Source organism: Andrena cerasifolii, chromosome 8 (genome assembly GCF_050908995.1).
Source record: "Andrena cerasifolii isolate SP2316 chromosome 8, iyAndCera1_principal, whole genome shotgun sequence".
NCBI lineage: Eukaryota > Metazoa > Arthropoda > Insecta > Hymenoptera > Andrenidae > Andrena > Andrena cerasifolii.
The window spans coordinates 13,148,469-13,167,599 of NC_135125.1; the positions used below are offsets into that span (position 1 = coordinate 13,148,469).

General features: G+C 42.3%; 1 protein-coding gene and 1 non-coding gene across 3 annotated transcripts in view; one reads left to right on the top strand and one right to left on the bottom strand.

Moving 5' to 3' along the window:
• The window catches only part of Raskol (Ras GTPase-activating protein raskol), a 365,041-nt gene that overhangs the window by 30,599 nt on the left and 315,311 nt on the right, over positions 1 to 19,131 (top strand). The gene's annotated exons all lie outside the window — the stretch shown is intronic.
• On the bottom strand, positions 12,118 to 12,268 carry LOC143372769 (U12 minor spliceosomal RNA). Its single transcript, XR_013086362.1, has one exon. It is a non-coding gene; the product is annotated as a U12 minor spliceosomal RNA (small nuclear RNA).

Sequence of the window (19,131 nt, forward strand, 5' to 3'; positions counted from 1 at the left end):
GGTTCGCGACAGCATTAAACATTTAATCGAATTGTCATCAGTCGACTGCGCATTTATGATTGCTGTTCACGCCGACGTTTAATCGATCACCAACCCGATAAGCGTTGGACACGAATAAATTTCGTATTGAATGCTCCGATCGATTACTCAGAGTTAGCTGCTGACGATGTGCGTCGCGCTGAAAGCGTCGTCCACGCTTCGAGTCTTACGGTCCACGATCAAACGACCAATAACTTCAAATACTCCTAACCAGCCAATTAAAAACTGTCACCAAGCCACTCCTCCCAAAATCAATCAAAATTCCACCATATTTTTCGCTGAAAGCCAAGTATAATCCAACCTGCTCGAAAAGCTAGCAATTAATGAACCACATTCTAGCGGCCAATTTCTCGCTCGTTACTAATGCCACTCTCGCCCCAATTGTTTCTTACTCGCTGTGGGTAATTCATCGATTCACGTGGCCACTCTCGAACCGCCTCTGCCTTACAACACAACATCAGGCCTGGCCTTCCTCTGCGTTCGCAAGAGTCTGTTCCCCGTCGTTCTCCTCCTCTCTGTTTCTCCGCCAGCGACCATTGTTCACGGTGTGGACGGTCCATTAAGGGCCTAGACGGCAATTCGCAATTAAACGCTTCTCTGAACGGATGCGAGGAGCCCCGATCTCTCTTCTCCGCTTGCCCGAAGAGAGCCACTTTCGGAATCCTGTGCTTCTCGAGGTACGATAGCGGTTAGCCAGAATTTAAATAGCAACTTGCAGTCCCAATGAGACATCGATCGGGTGGATCCGGCAGGGAAACGGAATGAAACGGTCACGTTCGCTGATTTTCTTGGGTCTGCGAGGATGGGGCTGCATTGTCTCGTGCTTGATGCGCTGTGCACCTGAAGGGATGTCTGAACATTGTTGAAGGATTTTCATTTATTCTGGCACTAATATCTGTAAGGTAATTTATCTGCTGTATTTTTAAGATATAGGATGTCGGTTTTTGGGGAAAATAGGGTATTTTGTGTTTTTGGTATTGGGAACTTGTAAATGTAGGGTAAGTGCGTTTAATTTCGCCTACAGAAATTCAAATCGTTCTCAATTGAAAGCTAATTGATATTTTTGTTTCTAATTAGTGTCAGGTAAAAAAGAAATTGTTTGTGACTAAAATCCTTACTTCTGTTGGATTTAGAAAGTTGCAAAGATGCTTCTGTTAGTACTGGAACGTTTTCGTAAATTCTTTCCCTGATAGCTTTCTTATATTCTTAACTTTAACTCCGAATTTGTTATCTTCTTTGCAAAAGCAGAGTTGCAAGTAACTGTGCAGAATCCCCGTGCAAAATAATTTGCAAATCCGAGTCCAAGGTAAAAGGATACTGTGTACTCCAAAAGGAACACGAACGGAAAATAGTATCTGACAATTTACCCCGAAAGTGCACACGCTAACGCGATGCACCAGTGTCTCGCGAAACGATAGAAGAGGGCCAAATCAGTCCACCTTTTTCATTGATATCGGGCACAGCCTTAGTCCTAGCATCCTTTTCCGGAAAATGTCCCTGTAGCTGGTGCGGTGCTCGTCAGAATGGAATTTCATTCGACAAGTTCGTGGGAGGGGCAGTGCACACGTCAAAGAGATACCATCGTTGTTTCCAACCGGCCGTGGAAAATGTTGCATACCACGCGAGTGCATTGCTGCGTTTCTTTCCTCCACGAACGTGAGCAAACTTTTACCGAAACGTGTCTCTAACAATAGGTGGGTTCATTCCACCCGCAAATCCTAATTACAAATCTTTCAATAGGTGAAGATTGAAAGCTTTTTATAGCTGTGGGGCGAAGGTGGCATTGGAATTTATTGTGCAGTTCCCAAAGGTGCCTTAGTCGTGGGTGCAGCACACGTGCAAGTGATAACGATAACTGTCCTTATCTACCGTCCTTGGCGAAGTAAATGTAGAATTGGGAGGGCGAGGTGGTGGTACCGTAATTATTATATCTGCACGTGTTCGGAACGAAAGGGAAAAAAATTAGGAATTGAATGGACACCAGTTTGTGTTCTGATACAGAAAGTTCTACTATTGTCTATTACTTCTTGCAACTATTTCCATCCAGAAAAGGGTGGCAAAAGAAATCTTCTTGTTTCCCTTGTTAAATTGTCAAAGCTCCATAATATTTGTGCGGGGATGTCCACCAACGGGATTTCTTATTTTCGACTTTTGAAATGGCATATTTTTTTATGTAATCAATAACTTAGAGGATAATTAAATGAAATCGAGCTTGTGCGCTTTTAAGAAATTATTTAAATGTTTAAGGAGTCAGGGGCTCCTTTTTCCCTTATCCAATCGAGCTCGAACTTTACACAGATTTTTTTGTATTAATTCGAACTGTTCATCAAGTGTAAATAAGAGCCACCCTAATGGCCATGTATCTACCTGCTACCAAAGGGAGTATGTACTACTACTTCTTCCCTTGTCAAATTATAATCGATGATTAATAAAAATCCCAAACTAGATACGAGCTGACCGGCTCGTGTGAAGATTTACGGGTAACAAAGGGTGGGCTTTGTTGCCTTTTCTCAGTATAAATTCGAACAGTACTGCACTTTTAACGGTCCGTAGACTCACGCACGAACGCGGTCGTCGTTGCGTGTCTCTTATCTGTGATGCATGTCATGCACAGCGAGCACGTTTCCGGCACTGTGTGTCTGCAGTTGCACCTATCTATTGACCCGTCGTTCACTGAGCTTACAGTTGTCCCCTAAGCCACTGCAACACTTCATTCACACGCATTCCCGATTAAGGCGGGCTACTGCACTCCGTGCTTGACCGTGTTTCGGTTTAACCCTCGGATGAAGAAATACGGCGCTTTCTTCGATAGCAAATATATAGTAAATAGCGGGGAAAGTTCGTAAAAGGTGGTCACGGTAATGATATACTTTTTTCTTTTCGAGAAATAGACATTACTCGTGGAATCGATGGGAAACGGAGAGGGGCTACGCGAGGATTGTTATTTCCAGCGAAAGCGATCGATACCTACGGTATGAAATAGATTTCACCTGGAAAGTAATTGAAACGTTACAGTGTAGTAGCTAATAAACATGGTTGTTGGAGATATTGAAACTACAATTTGTTTAGAGTGTAAATTGTCGGGATACTCTTTTTCGACAGAAGAAGCAATCTTTTCCTTCCTCTTCTGACTCGATTTTAGAGAAATTATCGCCACGCCAAGTAATTAAAATTTATGAGTATATTCCTCATTTCAAATCTCTGGTGGGCGAGCAAATGAGTCTAAGTCAGAATTATTAGTTTTGCAAGAGGACACTTAGATAGATTTTAATTGAAAATTAATTAATTTGATAGATTGTATTAAAATTGAGTCGGGGGATTAAAAATTTAATATAATTTATGTAGATTTTAATTGAAAACTAAAGTTTAATTTTTATAATTTTAATATTTAATATTATAAATTTAATATTATTCCAGTAGAAATTTAATTATATGTATATATGTATTTTTTAAATAGTTAAATTTTTGACGCGGAAGTTGGAAACATATCTATTTGATAAAAGAAACTTTTATTTTTACCTTCGATTCACAAAAACGAAACTGTTTAAGCTTGAGGTAAAATTTGATTTATACTCGTTTACCCGCCCACCAGAGAAATATCATCTTCATCCTCATCTATTACCATGCTCCATCAATTATTCACTGAAACAATAATTTCTCTACTGATCCACAGATTCGCAGCATTGTTACACAGAACCTTGTTTAAAGATCGTAGTTCACACGAAAACCGAATGTTAAGTCCCATACGAAGGATTCTATGTATTCCTCCCTCGTTGGTACACCCGCACCTGATGGGGGCGAGTTTCGCTTGCCGTATTTGAACGCTCGCAGCCGTAGAATCTCGATGCCATAGAGGCCACATCCTTATCGATCCTCGTTTCGCTGGAAGGTGTTAATATGATTTCGACTGAGCCATCGTTCGCGGGTTCATTTAATTTCACGAACGCCGTGGGTTGTTTCGCCAGCGATCCTTTCAGCGAATCCTCGCGCACGTGGTTGTGGTAATAATCTAAATGGAGGGTAGGTGAACGTCGAGGGAGCGCGGTTACGTTTCCGTGGACGAGCCAATGACAAAGGAGAGCTTTGACGGGCGGTTGTTAGAGCACCAAACTTCCCTCCTTACCGTAGCACCTTGCACATCAGGACTTTCAGTCACAAAGCAAAATTGCATCCAAACGTATTAATTTACATAGGTACCTCGAGTTCCCTGGTGACTTTGCATTTCCTTGTGCTCGCGTTTTCATTAAGAAAGTACAGGTTTAGTGAGCTCATCGTGGCTCGCAAAATAGTTGGGATTCTTAGACTTCGCACGATTCTTCCCTAAAAACATTACCTCCAAACTACTATCCTAGTCTGCAATCCTTTTGAATGTAAATCTTAGAGGGGTAATACAGTACTGCCTTGAACTAAGGTGAGCGCTATCCCCCAACTACTTCTATTCCTGCCGCGGCGAATGAAACAGACTATGTATGAGCGACAGGAGCACTCAGTCTCTCGTTCTACACCAGAGTTTCCCAATTGCTGTTCCGTAGAACCCTGGGATTCCGCGAAAACTTATGTCATAATAAAATTTAAATATTAAAAAATGTGTAAATTATTCAAAGAGAAACATACACCTGACTGCAAAATCTGAATCGCTGCGGCGTCGGCAGCGTACTATAAACAAAAAACTGTCGAGGTTGGGGGTTCCGTAAAATTCTAGTCAGAGATGGGCAAATGTTCTATTTAAATAAATTTTCGAATTACGAATAAAAATTAAAAAAATGAATCGTCATGTGCTGCATGAGCGACGAATAATTTTTTGTAACTTTTATTCGTTATTCCAAGTTTTATTTAAATAAAATTTTTGCCTATTTCTGATTCTAATGAGTCCGGAAGGGTTCCGTGAGAAAATTGAATTGGGAAACGCTGTTCTACGCGATAAAGCAATGTAGGCAAGCCGAAAGGACTCCCTGTCACTTTCTTTCGAGACAAATCTGTATTAACCAGAGTAGTCATCTGCAATCACTCGCGACATATCCTACATTTCGAGAATAATAAACGGCGCACGTCAAAAATTGCCTGACAGTTGGAAATGCGCGCAACACTGCGAGGCCATTTAACGTTCATCGCGTCGTTTCTGTCGCGACTCGCCCGAAAGAGGATGCTCGATAAAGCAAGCAAATATCCGTCGTACAAACTGCTGTCCGTTGTAACGCGGCTAATTCGACCACGCGTCGAGGGCCATTCGTTTGCTGTTCGACACGTAGATCGTATACAAGGTCTCTGGCGCGCGGCAGAAATTCTATGGGGGTAGCCCAACCTGCAGCGAAAACCCGGTAGCCGTGTATGTATACGTAGCATGGGGGCCAGAGCCTCTTTCCACCGCGTGGATAGGAACGAAAGCCTGACTGGTTGACGCTGCAGGGGTTGTTATTTCGGTGGTGAAGTCACACGCTCTCCGCTCCTACTGGGACTCGTATACTACGATTAAGGTGTGATGGAAACATTGAAACACGGAAGGGTTGGTATTCTTTCCCATTTCACGGAGATCCTGCAGGTATTTCGCGAGCAAATCTACCGTATAGGTTTGGTCCATTTGGAAGATTCTAGTATTTCCATTTGGAGGAATTAGTCGCCAGTATTTAGGTATCAGTTAGACCCTTCAAGGTCTGGTCTAGTCAGCACAGTTTCCTTCATCTTCTTACACTCTGAGTTTCTTGATGGTATTCTACTTGGATCTGTCAAAATTGGGCTCTGGAACACAAAAATCTCGGTTCCCTGTTAGTTAAAATTCTAAATTAATTAATCTTCAGCGTACTTTATTCAACATTCAAGACTCCTCCATTCGTGACTTCAAAGTTATCCTATATGAATATTATCTTTTAGTAATTCTACAGATTGTAAAATTTTACTAAGTAGGTGATATTTCTCTTAAATTCGTCTTTCTCAGTGCAACATGCGTATATAAACTATTTACTGCGTTTGATAATTGCAGGCAATTGTCGGTAACTACTTTGGTAGTGCACACGAGTGTACCTACTTAATCAAATAACGATCGTATGCACGGGAATGACTTCACGAAAGCCATCGATACTTCGATTGCGCATTAAATAATAAAGCCTTGCCTCCAGAAACTCGTAATTCCGGATTACAGGGAGAGTGATGCAATATAATAATTGTCCCGATTTAAGAGCCGACACTTTATTACAGCGCTGTAGTTTACGATATGGATATGCTCTGTTACTCAGCAAAGTATTACCTACATGCTTGCAAGTAATGTTTTCCGCTTCTAAAGTCGAATTTCACTCACGTCGTACTATTAAACCAAGTAATACTAAGATTCCTATAAATTATACCTATTTTTTTAATAAGCTTTGCGTACATTCCTTTGGAAATAATGCAATTGATACACGAGAATCATTCTTAGTGAATGAATAATAGTAGTTACACATTTTCCTTTTTAAATCGAAGACTTGCCTTTTATTTTCTAGAAAAGTAACAATTCTGGAACACTACTAATGTATGTCGAGACCAATTCATTCCCTATGTTAAAGGATTAAATAATAATCCATCTCAAAGTTCCTCAAGGAAACGTGGTACAGAACTTAGTACCAATATATCGAAAAAGATGTAGCGTAATCAAGCAAGAAGATCATATTAATTTCTACAGAGGAAAACACTGGTTTCTCGGTCAACGACTCATGTCCATTTTAATTCCAATAGACCCCTAGAGTGCGACGAAAGCACAGTGACTCGAAAGCTAATCATAAGTTCCAATTTTCTATGTGACCATTTCCTCTATTGCCCCTTGAAGCGACTTAAGCAATAGAGAATGGGTGGAACAGGCGTATAGTGAAAGGGACATTCGTATAAGTAAGCGCGGAGTTGTGTATAAAAAAGTACAGGGAATAAATAAAACAGCCGATAGGAAATAATATATTTAGTGTAAAGATTGTGAGATTTGAATGAAGATTGTGCTCGACTCGTTCCCTTCAAGGACGCCGTAATTGCAAGACGCCATATTGGAGTTCGTTAATTACTGTGCAGAAAGTAAATTTACTATTTCCACGATATAAACTCACGGCTGTTATTGCTCGTTAATCATGACCGAGATAAATAATTCATGCGTTAATCGCGTTTCTCACAGTTACTCCCATCGAAGGATTTGTTCGCACGTTTGATACAATTCGCGCCCCGAGCTTTCAGGAAATACCGAGCCTCGCCTCGTAATTTACAGGTCCGCAGCATGATGCAAGAGGAAACTCATCTATTAATTAAAATGTTAAACTTTCACGATGGGATCCTGGACCAGCAGCCACGTTCATCGTGGATGTTTGAATAAGACATGAGTTTCATACGAGGCGCCTTCGTGTAAGAATTTTCGTTACAGCTACTCTCGTTCCTCGTGAAGTATCTTCTTCGATACTCTATCCTTTTTTTTTGTAAATACGACTGTCTGTTTAAGATCACTTGATTCGGAATAATTTTTATTCGCTAGTAGATTCCGCAAATACATATGAAGATCCAGAAAAGGGGCAAGGTTTTCACATTAATTATCAGTATGCACAGTGTTCCATTTGAAGAAAGATTAATACCTACATTAGAATTGCTTAGATTCAGTAGTAGGTACCACATGTTGCGCAGCTTCATTCCAAACTCAATAACTGAAGCCAAAGCAAACTCCAAGCACATCTTTAACTATACCCCACTTGCAAATTTTCCAATAGAACCGTACAACATACACTGTAGCCTAAATCATCCAAAAATGTGAACCCAACCATATATGTATCAGGGGTGTCTACCCCCAGCGAACTGTGGCACACAAGTGAATAGAAAAATGATTGCGTATCAAACAAATCTACACAGAGCGACAGCCTCAAACCTTCACTTAATTTCAATCGTACATTCAAGCAGGATCAGGTGAAGGAGGCGAGGGGAAGGAAAATGGTGGCGTCACGGTGGTGCTATCGAGGGTGGTTAACAAATCTGCTGCTCGTTTCGCCTCCCATAATCCGCGCGACGTTTAAAAAGCCCCACAATAGCGGCCGTCCCGTGGTGCGTTTAATGCGATGGAATTTTCTGCTGCAATTGTGTAAATGCGTCTAAAGGACATCGAGGCGCGCACCGTTCGTACGATAATGTGAAAGTGCTTCGGCCGTTATTCACAGGGACACCGTACAGGAATGCACTTATCCAATCGTCGCGGGCACGCGTGCAACGATTCTTTCGTTCGCATGCCAGCACGAACGGTGTTTCACCCTCCGCGGATTGGCAAGCCTAATTGCTCGGTTTCGTGGCCGATTCCTGATGGCAGTAATTGTGAGATTACCACCCGAAGTGGTGCCTCCACGCTGCAAACAAGATAATCGCGTGCCGCGCACCGCGGCTTTTAAGAGACATCACTCGGGCGACGGTCTCTAACGGGAGTAGTTTCCGTTCGTTTTGATGGTACGTGCATATCCTGTTGCATCGAGCTTAAAATCTTGCAAACTATCAGTACTTCGCAAATGTACACCAATTCGGCTCGTTTTGTGATAAAGGTGCAACTACTTAGGGGTCACGATTTTGTGTTTCGTTTCGATTTTTGAAACATTCGACCCTTTGCAATTTTTGCCATTTCTGGCGTAACATGTTCCGCTGTTATCTTCATTTACAAGGAAACTTTCCCAACCCGGAAACTCTGATTTTAATGAAACCTCGTGTGAATGTAAACCACGATGGAGTATTCAAGGAGAATTATTTTTCTGCGGAAATTTACACCGAACGGGTGAAATCGCACCTTAAAGTTATCACATTTTTTTTAAATATAACTTTATTTTTCTTTGGGTAGTGTGATACAGCTTAAAAACCTGAACAATTCTTATATTTAAAGTTCTGGTCTATCTCGCACCGAGATAACTTATAATTTAGGTGTAAAGAGAATGTGATAATTTTAAGGGCTGATTTCATCCCTTTAGAGTGAATTTCTGCAGAAAAAAATTATTCTTTGTACGATCTGCGTTCACACGAAGTTTCATTAAAATCGAAATTTCTAGTTTAGGAACGTTTCCTTGTTAGAAGTTCTGTTGGACCACGCAATGGTTAAGGGGTCACGGCGAGTTCTCCTCGAAATCTTGATGACTGAGAAGTTAGATAGCGTGTAAACGAATTGAAGGGAATTCGCGATGCTTTAACCGCGACACAGACTGTTATGGAATGCCATTCTCTCCCCCGAGTTCTCCATTGTCGTCGGACAATGGAATGTTCGCTGGATGAATTATTTGCCTCGGCCACGCGATGTATCCATCGAAAGCGAGCTTCATTTTCCCGCGTTTCCGTGAAACGTCCAGTCAGCTCTCGGTCCTCGAGGTCTCTCCATTCCATTGTGCATACGTAACGAGGAAAGTCTGATCCCGTCCAATCAGTGATCTCAAAACACCCTTCTAAGCTCGACCCCCGCAACTGCCATACGTATCCACATGCATAATGGATGCGAAAGAGTCTGCGGCATGGGGCCACATATTCTGGCGGAGTGGCAACCTACCACCGGAAAGATTGCACTCGTGGCTGCTGCAGTTGCACTTTCGGTGCCCCAGGGTAAAATCATTTCCACGGATTTGCGTTCTACTGCGGTGTGTTCATGAACCCAGCGATAACGCTATCTGCTACGCTGCGCGTTGTGTTCTCGCCGGCACTGATAGGTCGAAATTAACTTTCCCGCGGCCCAGGTGCTGGGGAATATCACTGCGAGAACCCCATCTCCACTGTACTTTGTAGCGGCGCTGTGATTACGGGTTGATCGGTGGAATTTATAGAAGAATTTTTCACTTTGCTTTAGTTTCTTTCAAACTAATTTAATTTACTTCGAATATTGCATTGGACTGGAAGTGATCAATTTTGTGTTAGATAGCTAATTATGGGTTCAACGATGCGATTAGCGAACGAATTCGGATTGGGCGAAGGAGGTAGATCCATAGATAAATGGTCCAGCTCGTTTCAAATATTAGAGTCTTCTAAAAGCGATCAGGTTTATAATTAAACCGCGCGAACTTTGCCGTAGACTTTCTCCCAAAAGTCAGCAGAATTCTTCTTTAAATCGAGCAGTGTTCAAGCAACAAACGCACTGTACTTGTTGGTCAGAGCCATTATCTGTCCAACCCGGGAGCGCCTGCCTGTTCGATGGCACTTAGAGCCCTAACACCAGCGAAGTCACCCCCGAATTTCAGGGGATGATAGCAGATGATCGTGAACTGAGTCTACATCGTGCGACGATAACGCTTGAAACCAGGGACCCATCAGGGAGATCGAGATTACACGCATGATATTATTATAGATCGTGCCAAATACTTGTCCAGATAGGGGCGCATAAATCTTGCCAACTGTTTCTCTGTGAATCCCTGTCGTAAGCACGGTCCTTAACGTACACTTCTCTAGGTAGGCTCCCTTCGTGATCGATAAAACGATTCATATTAAATACAAGTAAAAACCACAGATAAAAGGGAATATTCGGTCACAATTGGTCTACGTTTGCTTTCGTCGCTGGTAATTAATTGAGATTCAAATTCACAGCGGTGGGAGGACAATAATAAAGTGGAGATCGAAAGTTACTGTCGCAGACCACTCGTCTATAGTTGCACGCGACAAGATCATTAAAACAATGCGCCACTATGGCGTTGAATGGGACGTTGAGCATTGTTTTATTCCCTCTTTGAAAAATTGAGTGAAACTTGAAAGTGGAATAGTCTGGCATAAGTGGAGAATGTATTACTACTGTACCAATGAAATTGAACCATCTGCATTTGGTATTTCGTATCACTTTTATCACATCTAGTAATTTCAGTGAATCAGTTTTTTAAATGTCATATCATGTCTGTTTTGTCTTTTGATTAAGCTGACAGAGCTTCATAATTTTAATTCATAAAAAAAGAATCTCTATTAAAACCGCAAAATCCTTATGCTTTCATTAAAATTGTCACAATGGAAGGAAACTTATTGTTAGTTGCTCATTTACTAATCCAAATTCTAAATTTCTGCATCGAGAAACTATGTATGTAAAACTCTCATCTCCATATATCATGAGACGCAAATTTGCCAAGAGCGTTACACGTCGTCAATATCAAAGATCTCGGAAAGTGTGCGACTAAAATACATAATATTGAACTTCGAAGCGAGGGCAGGGGCTGAGGAAAGGCACCGAGTGTGGCCTCTTGAGGGGCATTTCCCTGACAAACGCATATATACGCGCGTAATGGAGCTTACGAGTTGCGTTACAAAGCTCCTGCGCGTATTACAGCTGCTCTGCCGTAGCTTGCAAACGTGAGACGGCATATGAAACGCCTCCTCGAGATAAAAGCACGGCCAGCAGCCCCCATAGTTGCGTATCAAGAACAGGCACGTTTCTAAAAGTCATCGGTTTCGACCTGACCCTTGTCTTTTATTATCCAAAAAGATAAAAAAATCCTTTCATACGACTTTTATTAGTTATAGTTTCTTTTACACCAGGTCCCTTTACAAATATTTATTTCATGTAAATAAAGTGTTTCGTCGAGGAAAAGTATAAGTGGTTGTAGAATTATCTTGAACATTTCATCGATGCTTCTTCGAGGAATAACCATACAAATGCTCGTGAAGGAATCCAACGAATTGTGGGTGAGTCCGCTGGTATGACTTCATCGCTCTCATCGATGGTGTAATATATTTTGCATCGAGAGGGGCGATAATGTGTGTAAAGAACAGTTGTTCTGCCACCCAGAATGTTTTTATTTAGATTAGCGAGGCGTGTACCGTTGTGAGTTGCGTGAGTCATATGTAACAAGATAACATGGAATCCGAGACACGAAAATTATTCGCCGTATTACGAAAGCGTGCGATCACGCGATAAAAATAGCGGGTATGTGAGTAGGTACACTCAAGATAAATATGTAGTATATTCTTCATTACAGCATCCTTAATGAATGTGAGGTCTCACTTTCGTGACCTAAAGCAGCGAAAGTAGGTGGTTTAGCATAGAAAAGAATATTTTCAAGTTCGTTTAAATTGTAATCACGATGTAAATAATATAATATATTCTTATTCAGTGGAAGGAATTTTCTTGAATTTCGTTTACATTATAATCACGAGGTAGATCGCTTCTCCCGGCTGCGCGAAAAAGTAGTTCGCACCGCCCTGGGACGACCTGTGCCCCTTCAAAAATATGGTCGCTTATTTAGTTAGCATAGCTAAGCGTTACCAAAGCTCTATATTTTCCTTACTCATTAGTTTAAGGCACGATTTTCCAATGCCTCTCTCGGCCTCTTTAAGTTTCACCTAGTGCTATTTACTTGCGAGAAATGTCGAGGGGAATTTGCCATCTGTTGGCTACACTGGTGTACTACTACGTGCGGCGGGAAATTTAGTTTGTGATAGCATGCTGGCGAAGTAAAAAATCGTTACAATATCAAACTGAGAGTTTTGTTGGACGTATGATGAACAATGCTTTCGATGATTTTTCAATTTAATTCTCATATTTATGTATATTCCGCTTGTACATGTATATATAGTCAGATATCGGAGTTGAGTGAGTTAATTGTACACATTTATTTTTTATTACTGAAATATTAGATCTTCATGTTGGATGGTAAATTGATAGAGTGAAAATGGGGCACGGCGTTCTCGCGAAAAGACATCTTTAGGGGTGGAGCGCCTACGTGCAAAGATGACGAAGCTGCTAAGCGAACTCTAATGGTTTCATTATACCGTAATGAACGTCCCATAATTATATTAGGTTCATTATGAGCGGTGCTTATTAAAATTGCACGGCTGGCCAGGTATCTTTTTTCAACGTGCTCGACACTGTGACTTTTTCCACGCTTTTGCCTCTGTCGATTCCTTTCGCTGGGGAATTTCATTTTAAACGTTCATTGGATCATGGTTAAACATGGTGGGAGATAATTTCCACAAATGCAGCAAGTTGCTACTAGCAACGGCTGTACAGTAATACTGAATTACAGGATCAATCTACTTGAGACAATTATAATTATGGTCACGAGACATGTTTCAATTAATTGTATTACTTTTGAAATATTATTTTTAAAGTTTGCCTCGGTTCAGATAGAATTTTAATTGTTTTGCCATTAGTTTCATGAAAATAGACTCTCGCGAGACAAGTTTCATGATATATTTTCATAAATCTCTCGCGACTATTTCCATTTACTTACATTTAATTGTTGCTCAGATTTTTGCAGCATGATAGAAAGTCTCGTGTAAAATCTCCCGGTGGATTCGCACCTTTAGAGTGTTTCTTTTTATATCAGATTAATATCCAGCCCACAGTAGTTAGTTGCACTAATTTTTTCCAGGAAAAACACCCTCTTTAACCCACAGCATCCACCAGTTTACACCCTTACAAACTCCAAAATTGAAAGCCTCGAAATCCATTGGTGAATCAAGAACATTTTCTACTAACGAAATAAAACCAACTTCATTTCAACCTAAGCAACCAAAGAACAGACATTTCTCACATTATCAACCCCAGTACTAAACATCTCACAAAAGGACCATCTTCCTTCGACCTTTATCTCTACCAACACAAAAGGTACTCTCGCCATTTAATCCAACCGCGACTGAAAAAGAGAATACTTCTCGCCAGTTTCTTCCTCGGTGCTGCTGACCTTTATCACGAAGGAAGATTACGCAGCCCCCGGTGCCCATAATTAACCCCGATGTGTCTCTGGCAGTCTGACGACAGTGGCGCGGGGTCAACGCACAGGATTCGCTAGGAAACGCGTGTCTCCACACCACGAACCGCTTCATCTCCCCTTTTCCACCCCCAGCTCTAATTATCTGGCCTCCGCTCCCTTCGGAGATCGTATGCACCCTACGCGCTGCCGAATAATCCCTCGTGCGACTCCACCGGTGCCCACATTGTATGCAACCTGCGTGACATTGTCCCGAACACGTAGGCCCCTTCTGCCCTCCCTCCCTCTCTGCATCTCTCCGTATCTCTCCGCGTCTCTCTGTGCCTCACGTGCTGGTGCAGCCACACGTGTATGTACATGTACACCTGCCAGTTTTCCCTTGTTCCTCTTGCTCTCGTTTTTCTTCCCGTTTCCACCCTTCCTCTTCCTTCCAACGATCCCATTCGTCGACCACGCGAATCGGTGGACTTGCACGCGGATTACGCGTCTACGAGCACCGCGACGAAAGCGGTTCGCGTCTTGCATCTCGCTGATAGCACATGGCTTCTTATTGTGCGCATGACCTATTGAAACGACAGCTTCTCTGTTCAAGGGCTATAAGAAGATGCACGCGAATCGGTTGGCGAATTGTCGCGCATTAGCTTCTTGGCGCTTCTTCGTTTTGCTAGGGATTCGTTTTCTTTAGGATTTGATTGGATGGAGAGGTTTTTCAAATGGTTTGTGCTTAGACGTCGGGGATAGAGTAATTATGGGGGTGATTAACGCTGGAGTTTAGAATTCGTTGTGTTTTATGGAGGGATTGCTGCAGGGGTTATGATATGTGAAGACGGCCATCATGAAGGGTGCTGTGGTTAGGTTCAACTAATAGAGTTCTGAGTTTTGGGAACTAGTTTACTGTAAACGAAGCAATCAATATTTCTTGATCACCGTTCATAATTCGGGGAAAACCGACTGCAATTTCCGAAGTCAAGTATTTACCATCTATGACATTGTCAGAGATTTATGGCACGTTAATCGCTGCGAGGCAATGAAAAGAAAGCATTCTAATTAGAGTGCTGCAGCTCCCTGGCTGTAAACGTGCAAATTAACGTCTATGCAGAAACAGTATATATGTAGGAGTAACTGTAAAATTATCTAATTACTCTGCTGTTAATCAAAATAGTAACGAAGTCCCGTGTATCATAAACTAATTGCATTTCGCTACCCTTAACAGAAAATAAATTATTATAGAATATATATACATATCTCTGTCTCTTTTCATAAACATAAAAAATATTGTCAAAGATAAGCTTGCGTAATCCACATGAGTTTCAAGTTCCTTGTTTAAATTTCCTGCAATAAATATTGTAGTGAACATAATTCAGTGTTTGCAAAATATTCCATTTAAATTGCGAATAGTATTTCTGAGGACGAAAGGACGATAAAAGCGTCGTTCAGTTTCGTCGTTCAGTTTTCTGTTGAGAATGCACAGAGAAGTGTCGAGAAGATACACAGATTAAGTTATCACCGATGGAAATGTCCGCCTTGCTTTGCGCAAACTTATGCTTACTTAATAAAGCTAACATAGAGCAGCAAACGCGGAAATACGTTTCAGAAGGCTTCGTTGAGTACCCAGACAAAGTTCGAGCGTAGTTCCAGGCGAGACGCCATGCCACCCCAAATAACGAGGGTGCAATTTGTCGTCGTGTGCAATATTAAAACCGTCCCCTCTTTTGTCAGGACTTCCATCGTCACCATTTCTCTCGCCATTGTTATAAAGAGAATACGGCTTACTAGCCCCTCATTATTAGCGGCACAACAGGTATTTCACAATTATATAACAACCAAATGGAATTTTTTTTTTAAATTCCAACGCTCGTTCGACATTACTCTTTTACAGGCCCAACAAAAAGAACTCGTAGCAACTTAATTTCACATGACAAAACACAGTCAACTTTGCCATTCAATCTAAAAATATACACACTACATTATTCTTCTCACTCGGTATTCCATTAACAAACAATAATAATACCAGTCACACTCTCTACGAATATCTTACCACATCCATCAAATTTCATCGTCCACTTCGCGCTGCATGCAGGCTTGGAACCAGTTAAAAATACTTAAAAATACAAGTTCTCTACCCACGGTCTCGAATTATTGCTGCGTTATTACAATACGGTGGTGCGAAACGCGTGGCAGTGGTGGGACGCGGTCGCACCCCCTTTTTCGCGCATGGGGAAAAAGAGGGTAGTTAGTGGACGTATCCTGAATGCCAGTATGGAGATACAGGGGGACAAGCGCTGAAAACGAAACGAAGGCGGTGTAACCCTCAAGGGGATTGATTCGGAACGGTCCAGAACCGTACAGGGGGTTGATATCGATTGCTGGCACCCACCGAACGCATCTACGCGGAATGCAGCCCTTCACCCTCGATGCCCACCCTTCATCTTCCGCTCGCCATTCACTACTCGATGGATTTTCCATCAGCTTCTGAAAGGTTCTCGCCGCGGTTAACAACCGAGAAGCGGACCTTTTTTTTATGGGAAAAACAGTCCTCCTGCATCATAAGGGATTTTTTTCTATAGAATATTACCGACTATCCTGACACGTATGAGGAAAATTGACGCTTCTAATGAGGGACACATGTGGCACGTGGCTAGAAAAGAAGTTAGAATAATTTGTTACACGAGAAAATATTAGGTTGGGGTATACGAAATTGCCGTTTCGTGTAGGGAAGTAATAAAAATATTTTCTGCTTTTTAATTGTTTTATTTATTTTATTTTTTCAGTCTCATTGGCTAGCGTGTACCTAACAATTGTTATTGCATCTTCAACCATAAACAAAGGAACTTTTATATTATCCGCCATGTGCAATTTCACATACACCAACCCAATACTATATCGGTGTAGGTACATATTTGTACGCAGAATAATTGGTTAGAAATGATTTATCTTTTGGATTTGGAGAAGTGGAAGAATATCTGTCATTTCTTTTCTTTCTTAGATGATTATAGAGTTTGATTAATTTTATTTTTCTGTATTTCACTTCAATAGAGATGGAGTATACTTTCTTTTATTTGTAATTTGTAAGGGAGGGTCGAATTTAGTAATGTAACTATTGCTGCCTGCTTGTCATCAGATTGTTCACTTGCTGTGCTCGCAGTAGCTCGTTTGAAATATTCGCCTGATTCAGCCGAGGACGTTAAGTCGTAATCGTACAGTACCGTAGGGTGCTTTCCATTAACCAAACTGCCTGGCATAATCTCCCATTAGCCATCGACCAGGCCCGAGTGTAATCTCGATTCGTGAATTTAGACTTCGTGGCTCTTTCGTCGATTGGAAACTATTCCCACGCGCTGAGCTTTGCCGATCGTTTGCTCATTGTTCAATCAATTATTTCGTCAGCCCGATATCATTTTCTAAACTGTTGCGACTTAACGTGCAAGGCATTGTGTTATTAAATAAATTTTACGTGACTTGCGTCGAGATATTATCGCTTAATTATGCACACTAATGGAACATTCGGTTTGGAACAATTGATTCTGTTCGCTAAACGTTTCGTCTATTTACTTAAACGTTAAGTCTTTGAATTCATGTTTCTTGTACGTCGATCAATATGCATGAGGAAATTGGAAATGGTGGAGGTGTGAAGGAAGAAAAGACGCAATGTGTCCTCATATGTATTTTCCACGATCCATTATTTATTTTTGTCTCTATATAAGAATTATGACTAAAATATAATACTTCCAGTAACTACATCAAATCTATTTCACAATCTAAAATATCTCGGTCAAAACGCTTCTTTTGGAAAGGATCTATGTTCTGTTTAGAATCGATCTCTACCCCTCCAGGGACTCTCGAATCACCAAATGAAAAGACTGGGATAAAGTCCCCTATGCTTGTCCACTTTCACAGCGCCTAAATTTGCAACCCGTCGTCGATGTTTTGCTACTCTCTATCGCAACCTATCCACCCTTGTAGTCCTCAGGCCTATTCTTCAGAATTTTCTCACACTAGCATAGTCGTGTTTGGTGTCATTTTCATCGGGAGAATACCGCTAATTCATTAAAAATACTCCCTCAGAGCTGAGAGGATAAGTATTAAAAAGGCAATTTTTCGTTGCCAAATGACTCATCGAATCGCGCGCGTAGCTGATTCGTGGAATGGCCGCCGACAGGAGCATTCCAAGGGGTCGCTCGCAGCGACCAGTTCTCCCAAATGGTGGGGAAAAGCGACGAGTCGACGAGCGACTATCGAGGTGTGGCACGCTAGCGTCCATAGAGGCGCTGCAGTACCAGGCACGCACGAGAGGGAGTAGGACGTGCGATTAACGAGTCTCTGGGACGTAAAGCGTCGTTCGGCACGTATTCCACCGCTTCAAGATGGCAAGCGTCCGCGGTAGGAAAAGGAAGCTTCTGCTCTCCATAGAGCAGCGGTTCAAGATCGTGAAACGACTGGAGAGTGGGGCATCGATCAACAGACTAACCGCCGAGTACAATGTCCATGCGGCTACTATCCGACGCTTGCGAAAAAACGCGGGGACATTACGCGAGCTCGCTGAACAGGGGGCCAACATGAGGAGACGGAAAAGCTTACGGCAATCAGCGAACCCGGAGGTGGACAAGCTCCTAATCGCCTGGTACAACGAAAGAAAGGAGCTCGGCGAGTGGGTCACTAACATGAGAATGTTGGAGAAAGCGACGGAGTTAAACAAAGAACTCGGTGGACCATCCACCTTCAAGGCGAGCAAAGGCTGGCTGTGGCGATTCAAGAACCGCCATGGCATCTGTTTCTCGAGCACCCGTGAAGAACCAGAGGACCCTGATGCCGTGGCTGCTCAGCAGTTCGTCAATGACTTCAACCGAAGGCTGAAGAAAGAGAAAATTAATCTCGAGAACGTGTATAATTTGAGCGAAACCGGGCTCGTGTGGAAGGGCATACCTATGAGGGCCGATGCAAAGCCGATGAAGATGGACAGGGGCAGCGTAGTGCTGTGCACCAACGCGACAGGCAGCCACAAACTTATGCCCCTGTTCATCCATAAGATCAAAAATCCAAAGGAGCTGAAGCACTGCACCGATCGCCTGCCTGCGATTTTTAAGTCCCAACCGCGCGCCTGGTTGGATCAGCTCACGTTTTCGGACTGGTACCGGAACCACTTCAAGCCAGCCGTGAAGAAGTACCAGGAGGATAACAGCGTCTCTGGGAAGGTGATTCTTCTCGTGGAGAAGTGTCGCGTTTACACGCTAGAGGTACCCGAGGACTGCAAGCAGGACGATGACTTCGATATAGTGTTCTTGATACCGAGCATCGTCTCCATCTTGGCACCCATGGAGCAATGGGTGACTGGGAAGACTAAAACGTCCTATCGGTCGAAGATGCTGCACCGGGTGATCACTTACACCGGTGGGGTACGAGAATTCTATTTCGATTATGATCTGAAGGACTGCATGGACCTGCTGTTCCAAGCCTG